General features: G+C 28.0%; 1 non-coding gene across 1 annotated transcript; it reads right to left on the bottom strand.

The window, feature by feature from the left end:
- Positions 1-12,136: 12,136 nt before the first annotated feature.
- Trnar-ccu (transfer RNA arginine (anticodon CCU)) lies at positions 12,137-12,209 on the bottom strand. The gene has a single exon. It is a non-coding gene; the product is annotated as a tRNA-Arg (tRNA).
- Positions 12,210-12,781: the final 572 nt, after the last annotated feature.

Here is a 12,781-nt window from a genome sequence, read left to right as displayed (position 1 = left end):
CCACTGTGTTTTATATACGTTATAAAACTAATACTATTCTAGCTGTTTAATAAAACTAGAGCTTTTAATTTAAAATTGATTCAAAACCAGCTAAAAGGATAAATAGGGTAAAACCAGTACTTTTTTTTTAATTTAAAAGTTTCTGTTTCTTTTGAGGGTCAGAATTATAGAAAGCAAGCTATTTATTTCGGTTTACTATCATTTCTAACTCGCTATCATTTCTAACCTGATCATTTCTAACCCGATCACTTCTAACCCGATCATTTCTAACCCGATCACTACTAACTCGATCCCTTCTAACCCGATCACTTCTAACCCGATTACTTCTAACCCGATCACTTCTAACCAGATCATTTCTAACCCAATCACTTCTAACCCGATCGTTTCTAACCCGATCACTTCTAACCCGATCATTTCTAACCCGATCATTTCTAACCCGATCACTTCTAACTCAATCACTTCTAACACGATCATTTCTAACCCGATTAATTCTAACCCGATCTTTTCTAACTTGACCATTTCTAATCCGATCACTTCTAACCCGATCATTTCTAACAAGATCATTTCTAACCCAATCACTTCTAACCCAATTAAACCCGATCATTTCTAACCCGATCATTTCTAACCCGGTCATATCTAACCCGATCATTTCTAACCCGATCGTTTCTAACCCGATCATATCTAACCCGAAATTTATTAAGCCGATCTGTATTAATATATTAATTTATTGTTTATTAAAGATAAGGATTTGTTTTAAAAACAAAATTATCACAACAAAATTGTTTTATTTAGATGTTTAGTTTATTTTGTTTAAAATAAAGCCTAATGTTCTAGTTATACGAATAAAAGTGAAACAAGTTGTATGGATAAAAGTTAAACCAGTTACTCAAATGAAGGCTGAACCAGTTGTTGAAATAATGTGAAGCCAGTTGTTCGAATGAAAGTGAAACTAGTTTTTGAGTAAAACCATTTGTTCGGGTGAAGTTGAAGTAGGGTATTGTTGTTCTCTTTTCGGAAGCAGCGAAATTATAAATTTTGTGTTATAATTTTTGTGTTTTTATGTTAATTTTTAAACTTTAATTAGTTAAACTCAGTTTTTTTCATTTTTAATGTACAATTTTGGTTTATTTTTGTCTTTTTGTTGTATGTCTTTCTGTATAAGTGGCCTAGGTTTTGGGTCCTTCGTATGACAATAAACTTACAATAATTAAAAAGATAGCTTTTGTTTAAAATCTAATTGTTGATATTAATTGGTTCGTTTATTGTTTTGACACTAAGGCTTAAAATTGGATTATAATTAAGTGTAGTTAATTATTTAAAAAGCATTAGGAAAAGAATAAGTATTTTGTATTCTAAAGGTTAAATATTAAGTTTTGATAGTCATCAATGTAAGGAATATATTGAGTATCGCAGCTGTTAAAGTCTATTCTGTACTTTCTTTTGAAATGATTCTATATGGTTAATATATATTTTTAAGTGTAGAAACCAGATTGTCAATTTGCCTTTAAATTCAGGGAGTATTTATACGAAATCGTATTTTTAAAAATATTAATATCAGCGTTTATGAAACTTTAAATAATACAGTTAATAAATTTTAGTAATTGTAATGGTGGTTTTATTTAAAATTAATATCATTAAATTCTAAGTTTTTTAAACGAAAGTGTATACTGTTTAATACAAAGCCAAAAGTAGAGGTAGAAGGTTTTTTAAATACTTAGAACTTGTCATTAACTCGAACTTTAATTTAATTTTAAATTCTTAAATCAACTGGTAAATTGTATATAAAAACTAACTGTAATTAAGTTTAATTAATTATAATAAACTTAACTATGAAAGTTTAGTGTCGAAAACTTATTATTACGCATTTTTTCTTTTTCTTTTGAAATAAAACTTATGTAGGGCAAAATAAATTTACATTTTTCATAAAAAGTTAAAATTGCAAAAACGCGATTAATAAATAACATTTCTAAAATAATTTTCTTGATATCTTTTAAAAGTTATTGTTTTACAGTTTTTCAAAAACACAAAAACTTATAGATTACATAGCGATCATTAAATATGAAATGTAAATATTAATTATTAGATTAAACTATATAACTTAAAAACTTATAACAAAATAATAAAACCAGTTTGTATTGTGAAACCTATTATATAGGTTTAAACTTTTAATAAAGAAAAAACTCATCATATCTATATAAATTTATAGGTGCAAAAAACCACCGAGAATAAAGTCAATAGACTGCAAGCTGGCTTTACTGTAATGAATAAAAAATAAATATGCTTTGTGTAATAATCGTCTGGAAAAATATTTGATTAAAAGAAACAAAGAACTTAACGGAGTTTTTTTAAATTTCTGCTCCTAATTATACTTAATTTAACTATAATTAATTTATTGTTTTATTTAAAATGTTTTTTTTTTAATACTTATTTTGTTTTTACTTACGTTATTTCAACTGCTCATAATAAAGTAATTTTAAAGAAATGTTTGTCAATTAAAGTACTAATTTAAGTCGCAATTAAAACATAGGCGAGATTTAATTACCCTCGAACTTGTTATAAAAATAAACTTGTCTGTTTAACTATTAGTGTTAAACATTTTTTTTGTTCTAAAACAAAGTAGGAATTTATTAATGAATTGAAATCAAGACGGACAATCGACATAACAACTTTTGCGGTTTAGTTATATAACTTAAGTGTTTTAATAGCTAGTTTCTATTAAAAACCATGCTTTTCCACTTAATATAAAAAAATTTTTTAACTTCTCCTAATGTTTGTTTGAATTCCATTATCTTAATAGGCCTATGCAAGTTGCATAACAATTTGTATAAGTTATAAAAATGAAACTTAAAACTACCATACTATAAAAAGTTAATACATTAGTAAGCAATAATAAAAATTTTACGTCAGACTTTCAATGTAGTTTTTAAACCGTAATATAAAAGTTTTTGTATCTGGATATTACAATTGTAAGAGTTTAATTTTAAAATTTGCTTATGTTAAAACTATTGTAGTCACGTCAATTACAATAAGATCCAACTAAAATATAATTATCACTCCTTTTTTTAAATCCTACAAAGAAGAGTTCAAAATACTTTAAAGTAAACAATTTAGTAAATTGTATATGATTAACGAAAAACGTCTCTTAAAGTGTATTGAAAAAAAAATAAATAATAATAGAAAAAAACTAAAATTATGTATTGGATAAAAAATCAAAAAATGAGGTAATAAAAATATATTAAGATTATGTTAAGTTAATACTAAAATTAAAATCTATATTTATAATAATTTATGTTACACAGCAAAATCATTATGTTTTAAAGTAACTAAAAGTTTAATTTTTTGTTGTTATTTTAATAACTTCATTAAGACTAGTTTGTTTTTGCATGAAATCCAGATTAAAAAATAAAAACATAACATAAATAAAATGGGTTAGAAACGATCGGGTTAGAAATGATCGGGTTAGAAGTGATCGGGTTAGAAATGATCGGGTTAGAAATGATCGGGTTTAATTGGGTTAGAAGTGATTGGGTTAGAAATGATCTTGTTAGAAAAGATCAGGTTAGAAGTGATCGGGTTAGAAGTGATTGGGTTAGAAATGATCGGGTTAGAAGTGATCGGGTTAGAAGTGATCGGGTTAGAAGTGATTGGGTTAGAAATAATCGGGTTAGAAGTGATCGGGTTAGAAGTGATCGGGTTAGAAGTGATCGGGTTAGAAGTGATCGGGTTAGAAGTGATCGGGTTAGAAACGATCGGGTTAGAAATGATCGGGTTAGAAGTGATCGGGTTAGAAATGATCGGGTTAGAAATGATCGGGTTTAATTGGGTTAGAAGTGATTGGGTTAGAAATGATCTTGTTAGAAAAGATCGGGTTAGAAGTGATCGGGTTAGAAGTGATTGGGTTAGAAATGATCGGGTTAGAAGTGATCGGGTTAGAAGTGATCGGGTTAGAAGTGATTGGGTTAGAAATAATCGGGTTAGAAGTGATCGGGTTAGAAGTGATCGGGTTAGAAGTGATCGGGTTAGAAGTGATCGGGTTAGAAATGATCGGGTTAGAAATGATCGGGTTAGAAGTGATCGGGTTAGAAGTGATCAGGTTAGAAGTGATCGGGTTAGAAGTGATCGGGTTAGAAGTGATCGGGTTAAAATTGATCGGGTTAGAAGTGATCGGGTTAGAAGTGATCGGGTTAGAAGTGATCGGGTTAGAAATGATAGCGGGTTAGAAATGATCGGCTCCCATTTATTTCAAATCGTCAATAAATTTTTTGATATTTTTAGTACAGAAAAAAATCGAATAGACACATTTGCTTTACTGCAATGAAGTTTATTACTACGTCATGATGCATAAAATTATAGAATATAAACGCCTTAAAAGTTTTATCTAAAAGTCGTACATGGTCTAGTGGTTAGGATTCCTGCTTGCAATTACGCGGTGCCGGTTCGATTCCCTATGTAGGAAGATTTATGTAAATTTATTGTACTTCATGTTGTGGCCGTGACAACCCAGGTTTGAATCCTAGTTACAGCACTTTTTTTACCAAGAATGGTATTTATGCACAAAACAAACATTTCAAAATCATACAGCCTAGTATTTATTTCACTAAATTTTAAATAATTCATGTAAATATTTTTCAATGATCATTTTTCTCAATTAATATCGTTATTCAAAAGTTGTATGATAACTTTTTTAACTAACACAATAACTTAGTAATGTTTTTATGAACAGAAGAGTAGTGTGGTGTGAATTACAAAAGTTCATTTTGTAAATGAAAATAACTTGTTTTAAATTTTCTAGAATCAAAACAATTGACCAAGCTTGTACTTTTCTACTGTTAGAATAAAGGTAGAAAAATCAATAAAAACACAAACCACAGTCTCTTAGATGACTGCCGCAAATAATTCAAAAAGGCAAAATTTCTTCAAGAATAACCGCAATATCAATATCTTGCGGTAAGTAAGCTAAGTTGAAAATTCCCTAAAACAGTACAAACTTAAGTATCATTCAATAAGCTATTGTAAACAAAAAATGAAAACAAACCGAAGCAGAGCAGGGGCGACTCGAGCAAAGGCAACTCGATCACCAGCAACTTGAGCACAGGTAATTTGAGCAGATACAACACAAGCAGAGGCGATTCGAGCAGAAGTAGCTCGAGCAGAAGCAACTCAAGCGGAAGCAACTCGAGCAGAGGCGACTCGAGCAGAAGCAACTCGAGCAGGGACAACTAAAGTAGGGGCAAATCGATCACTGGCAATTCGAGCAGAATAAACACAAACAGAGGCGATTTGAGCAGAAGCAACTCGAGCAGAATCAACTCGAACAGATACAGCACAAGCAGAAGGGATTCGAGCAGAAGCAGCTCGAGCAGAAGCAACTCGAGCAGGGACAACTCAAGTAGGGTAAATCGATCACTGGCAATTCGAGCACTGGCAACTCGATTTTTTTTTCTGCACCACATAAGAAAAATACCACGCAACGCCACTGATCAAGCATAATAATTTATTGTAAATCCAGTATGAAATTTAATATCAAGCATTAAAATTTATTATCAAGCATAATTAGTTGAAATCAAGCACAATTATTCTCTTAAAAACGTAAGCATTTGACAGCAAGCATAATAATTCAACTTCAAGCAAAGTTATTCGACATCAAGCAAAATTATTTAAAATCAAGTATAAACATTTAGCACCAAGTAAAATTATTTAACATCAGGATCAATTACTCGACATAAAAAAAATTACTTTATTTCAAAAACCGATAAAAAACGAGGGGACACTCGGATTTGGGCCAAGGACCTATCGATCTGCAGTCGATTGCTCTACCACTGAGCTGTTTTCCCTTTCCTCATAGTTATTTATAATGGTATATACTCATTTCCCCAGCGTTGCCTAAAGCAAAACTGTTAACAATGATTTAATTTTACTTAGTTTGTGTTTGTAATTACATATTACCTTTACAGCCACTCTCACACCTTAAACATCTTATATTTGGTTGTAAAATTTAAATAACTTAAAGAAAAGGAATATTTTAATGTTTTTCAATTAAAAAAAGTAATTTTTACAGCTTTACAGAAGTTATTAATTCATATGAAGTAAACTATACTTAATAAAGTATTAATTTAAATATAGTTTATAATTATGAAATAAAAGCAATCATTTGTTTTTCAACGGTTCAGGTTTATAGAACTAAAATTTAGTTTTCTAATAACTTTTACAACTAGAGTAGTGAGCAAAATTCCACCACTTTAAAAACTATACCATAATAACAGTATAATATTCTCGTCTATACTTACCTACAAGTTTTTTTAATTAAGTTTGTTTTATGTTTTGCATTGGTAAAACATTTTATTAACTATATTTTTAATGAAATTGGTTTAAAGTTAATGTTTAGTTAGATATGTAAATTCGTATATCTATTACATTCAATGTATTAATATTTGTTAAATTTATTTATTATAAACAGGAGGACAAAGCAGATTATTGAAAAAGATTTCTACAAACCGAAAACTGGCTCAACTATATTTATAACAAATGTTCCTACACCGGGAATTGAACCCTGGCCTCCTGGGTATATGCCATGAATCCTCACCACTAGACCATGAGGATTGTTATAGGCTGCGTTATATTGCGTTTATAAACGTTTATGTGAGCGTATGTAGTGTAAATTAGAACGTGTTTATGTAACTTAACCTTATGTACGCGTAATTAGCTAAATATTAAAATACATACGTCTAATTGCGTTTTATTAGTTTTTAACTTCAAGCATTTTATTACGCTTTAGTGGTATTAAAAATGTATGTAAAAATAAAACATTAATGTATATATTTCTATGTATTTAGTTATAAAACATTTTAGAAATCAAAAATCTTTTTTTTTTTAATATTTACAAATAAAAGTTTGTCAATTTAAAAAAAATAGCAAAAAAAAACTAATAATAATTGTGCTTTTAATATACTATCTAAGTGCTTCAAAATTTTTGATAATAAAATTTACGAACTCTTTACATATACTATATTTAAAAGTTAGTTTTCCCTTTAAAAATTTATTTATGTATAATTTTTTTCAATAATTTTTGTAACAGTTTTATATTCAGAAAAAGTAGTTTAAAATCTTAGACAACTACTAGTATAAAACTTTTTATACAATTAGAAAGTATTTATTTAGTATTTTTGATTAAAAACTCAAGCAAAATTATTTCAGTTGTAACTGAACTTTTATTTTACTACTTATAAAAAGCTATAGTGTAAAACAAACTAAATGCTATGTTAAACTAGACTTGAAAAATAAAAATTAATACTATGATGAATAAAGCATACTTAAATTATTTTAAAATATATTACAATTATTAAACCATAACACAAAAGAAGTATTTTTTACAACGCAGTATTATTTGAAAAATTACAACCGTAAAAAAATAAAATCTAAGCAGTTTTAATTTCTTAAGAAAAAAAATTGCCTCGACCCGAATTATTTTTTCGTATGTATTGTTTAAGCGGCTCGGGTTTTAATGCCCGAGTCCATCTTTGCACAATAAACTCAAATAATAATAATAATAACAATATTTCAATCAAAACGAATGTAAAATAAATTCAATAAAATTAAAACATTGATAAATTACGCACCTTAAACCCAGACCAAAATTCGTTACTTAAAGTTTTAGTAATTGTCTTATATCATAATTGTATATAAATATATATTTATTTTGAATAATAGCTAATAGAAACATTTTTCGTTAGTAAGGTCTGTTATAGTTGTTTTTTTCAAAAAGAGTTGAGTTTTTTGATTATTAAAAGTGTTTACATCACATCTTCATTCATTTAATTTCGCTACTTTTTTATAAATTCTTTTTTGCTTTAATTTTTTTTTCGAGATTTAGTGCGTACCTTACGTGGGTGCGTAGCTCTTAAAGTTCGTACTTAAATGATGTCCTTGCTGTGTTTATGTTTTAAAAATAAACAAATTCTCTGCAAAATATAAGCAATAAAGTAAAGTGACCACGTTTTATAGTTAAAAAAAAGTTAGAAATATTGGTGGATATCAGCACTTGAAGTTAAATAAAGTATATAGACGCTGAAAAGTTATTTTGACCACAAGCCTCAATAGCTCAGTCGGAAGAGCGTCAGACAGAAGATCTGCAGGTTCTTGGCTCAATCCCGGGTCGAGGCATTTCCTTTACAAAAGAAATTAAAATAGCTTAGATTATATGTTTTACGGTTTATTTAATTTTTCAAATAATACTGCGTTTTAAAAAAATACTTCTTTTGTGTTATGGTTTAATAATTGTAATCTATTTTAAAATAGTTTAAGTATGCTTTATTCATCATAGTATTAATTTTTATTTTTCAAGTCTAGTTTACCATAGCATTTAGTTTGTTTTTCATTATAGCTTTTTATAAGTAGTAAAATAAAAGTTCAGTTACAACTGAAATAATTTTGCTTGAGTTTTTAATCAAAAATACTAAATAAATACTTTCTAATTGTATAAAAAGTTTTATACTAGTAGTTGTCTAAGATTTTAAACTACTTTTTCTGAATATAAAACTGTTACAAAAATTATTGAAAAAAATTATACATAAATAAATTTTTTAAGGGAAAACTAACTTTTAAATATAGTATATGTAAAGAGTTCGTAAATTTTATTATCAAAAATTTTGAAGCACTTAGATAGTATATTAAAAGCACAATTATTATTAGTTTTTTTTTACTATTTTTTTTTAATTGACAAACTTTTATTTGTAAATATTTAAAAAAAAAAGATTTTTGATTCATAAAATGTTTTATAACTAAATACATAGAAATATATACATTAATGTTTTATTTTTACATACATTTTTAATACCACTAAAGCGTAATAAAATGCTTGAAGTTAAAAACTAATAAAACGCAATTAGACGTATGTATTTTAATATTTAGCTAATTACGCGTACATGAGGTTAAGTTACATAAACACGTTCTAATTTACACTACATACGCTCACATAAACGTTTATAAACGCAATATAACGCAGCCTATAACAATCCTCATGGTCTAGTGGTGAGGATTCATGGCATTTACCCAGGAGGCCAGGGTTTGATTCCCGGTGTAGAAACATTTGTTTTAAACATAATAAAGCTAGTTTTCGGTTTGTAGAAATCTTTGTCAATAATCTGCTTTGTCATCTTGTTTATTATAAATAAAATTTAACAAATATTTATACATTAAATGTAAATAGCGATTTAAATATATTTAAATAATACTATTTAAAAAAGCTCTTTACATCCAAGTAAATTGAGCATTCTTTTTTAGTTAAGGCAAATAACTATACATTGATTGTAATAAATAAACGAGTTTACATATCTAAATGAACGTTAACTTTAAATCAATTTCGTTAAAAATATACTTAATATACTTAATAAAATGTTTTACCAATACAAAACATAAAATAAACTTAATTAAAAAAAATATTAGGTAATTACAGACGAGAATATTATACTGTTATTATGGTATAGTTTTTAAAGTGGTGTAGTTTTGCTCACTACTCTAGTTGTAAAAGTTATTAGAAAACTAAATTTTAGATCTATAAACCTGAATCGTTGAAAAACAAATGATTGCTTTTATTTCATAATTATAAACTATATTTAAATTAATGCTTTATTAAGTATAGTTTACTTCATATGAATTAATAACTTCTGTAAAGCTGTAAAAATTACTTTTTTTAATTGAAAAACATTAAAATATTCCTTTTCTTTAAGTTATTTAAATTTTACAACCAAATATAAGATGTTTAAGGTTAAAGTGGTTGTATAGGCAATATGCAATTACAAACACAAGTTAAGTAAAATTAAATCATTGTTAACAGTTTTGCTTTAGGCAACGCTGGGGAAATGAGTATATACCATTATAAATAATTGTGAGGGAAGGGGAAACAGCTCAGTGGTAGAGCAATCGACCTCAGATCGATAGGTCTTTGGTCCGAATCCGAGTGTTCCCTCGTTTTTTTCGGTTTTTGAAATAAAGTAATTTTTTTTATGTCGAGTAATTGATCCTGATGTTAAATAATTTTACTTGGTGCTGAATATTTATACTTGATTTTAAATAATTTTGCTTGATGTCGAATTACTTTGCTTGAAGTTGAATTATTATGCTTGCTGTCAAATGCTTACGTTTTTAAGAGAATAATTCTGCTTGATTTCAACTATTTATGCTTGATAATTAATAGTTTTGATTGATTTTGAATAATTATGTTTGATATTTATTGTGAAATATTTATGATTGATAACAAATTCTTGTGCTTAACAACAAGTGCTTGTGCTTAATAACAAATTCTTGTGTCAAATGTATAAAATTATGCGTTATAATAAAAATTTACGCTTGATAATAAGTTCATCTGCTTTATAGTAACTTTTTGTGCTTGATAATAAATTTTAATGCTTGATATTAAATTTCATACTGGATTTACAATAAATTATTATGCTTGATCAGTGGCGTTGCGTGGTATTTTTCTTATGTGGTGCAGAAAAAAAAAATTCGAGTTGCCAGTGCTCGAATTGCCAGTGATCGATTTACCCTACTTGAGTTGTCCCTGCTCGAGTTGCTTCTGCTTGAACTGCTTCTGCTTGAATCGCTTCTGCTTGTGCTGTTTCTGTTCGAGTTGATTCTGCTCGAGTTGCTTTTGCTCGAGTTGCTTCTGCTCGAGTTGCTTCTGCTCGAATCGCTTCTGCTTGTGTTGCTTCTGCTCGAATTGCCAGTGATCGAGTTGCCTCTGCTTGAGTCGCCCCTGCTCTGCTTCGGTTTGTTTTCATTTTTTGTTTACAATAGCTTATTGAATGATACTTAAGTTTGTACTGTTTTAGGGAATTTTCAACTTAGCTTACTTACCGCAAGATATTGATATTGCGGTTATTCTTGAAGAAATTTTGCCTTTTTGAATTTATTTGCGGCAGTCATCTAAGAGACTGTGGTTTGTGTTTATATTGATTTTTCTACCTTTATTCTAACAGTAGAAAAGTACAAGCTTGGTCAATTGTTTTGATTCTAGAAAATTTAAAACAAGTTATTTTCATTTACGAAATGAACTTTTGCAATTCACACCACACTACTCTTCTGTTCATAAAAACATTACTAAGTTATTGTGTTAGTTAAAAAAGTTAGCATACAACTTTTGAATAACGATATTAATTGAGAAAAATGAGCATTGAAAAAAAATTTGCATGAATTATTAAAATTTAGTGAAATAAATACTAGGCTGTATGATTTTGAAATGTTTTTTTTTGTGCATAAATACCATTCTTGGTAAAAAAGTGCTGTAACTAGGATTCAAAACTGGGTTGTCACGGCAACAACATGAAGTACAATAAATTTACATAAACCTTCCTACATAGGGAATCGAACCGGCACCGCGTAGTTGCAAGCAGGAATCCTAACCACTAGACCATGTACGACTTTCAGATAAAACTTTTAAGGCGTTTATATTCTATAATTTTATGCATCATGACGTAGTAATAAACTTCATTGCAGTAAAGCAAATGTGTCTATTCGATTTTTTTCTGTACTAAAAATATCAAAAAATTTATTGACGATTGGAAATAAATAGCTTGCTTTCTATAATTCTGACCCTCAAAAGAAACAGAAACTTTTAAATTAAAAAAAAAAGTACTGGTTTTACCCTATTTATCCTTTTGGCTGGTTTTGAATCAATTTTAAATTAAAAGCTCTAGTTTTATTAAATAGCTAGAATAGTATTAGTTTTATAACGTATATAAAACACAGTGGTCAAACTAATTCAACTAATTATAAAGTATTTCATTGATACAACTTGTAGACTTACCCTTATGATTATAGAAAATTATAACACATAACAACATTATGGTTTATTAAGTTACTTAAAATTCAAATATTATAAATTTGATTTTATTTTTTTATTAAAAAAAAAACTACTTAGGTTTTTCGCAGAAATAACAGGATAGGGTTGGAAAACCCACGGCATGTACTAGCGAGGCAGTGACACACCCAGCCGTAGACCAACACTCTTCGCACATAGCAGGTTCTCGTGTGGACGATATGGTGACCCGAACGTGATAGATAATATATTAAAGATATATTTAGGTATCCAAATAATTTAAGCTGATATTATACCTCTGAAAAGTATAAAAATTATATTAAAAGACCACGCCGGGACTCGAACCCGGAATCTTCTGATTAGGAGTCATACGCCTTATCCATTGGGCCACGCAGTCGCTTGTTAAGATGCTGTTTATTGCGCTTTCAAGACTTGTTCTTAGTTGTTTTACTAGCTATCTTGTTGATAACTGAAAAACGATAAATTCAATGCGCAAAAAAAAAAAATTACTAAAACCACAGTTTTTGATTACTACGCGAAGTTACTTACACAGTTACTGTATTTATTCAGTACGTTGAGAACTAAATATGTTAAGTATTTTATGAACTTATTCATATGATTTAAAAAAAGTTTTTTTTATATATTTACGTGTCCATTCGATGTTCTACGATTTTTTAAATGCTTTGTTTAATTTAAAACACTAATAAGTTTTAAATACTAATTCAAATTCTAAAAAAATATTTAGTTTTTTCTTTAGAACGCCCTTATAACAAGTTTAAAATACAAAATATGATATAAAGCTTTTAGTTAGTACATCAAGTTTAAAGTTTTGTTAATTAACCATAAAAACTATAAGTTTATACAAATATGTATTTATAAACTAATCTTTAATTGAAAAAACAAAACTAAGTATACTAGCTATTTCTTGACTAAACCCTTATTAGTTAAAGTTTTTTATAATATGTACTT

The sequence above is a fragment of the Thalia democratica genome, unplaced genomic scaffold (assembly GCF_965202585.1).
Source record: "Thalia democratica unplaced genomic scaffold, ktThaDemo2.hap1.1 HAP1_SCAFFOLD_535, whole genome shotgun sequence".
Taxonomy (NCBI): Eukaryota; Metazoa; Chordata; class Thaliacea; order Salpida; family Salpidae; genus Thalia; species Thalia democratica.
Note: the sequence above shows the minus strand (reverse complement) of the source record. Positions and strands in the feature narration are given on the sequence as shown.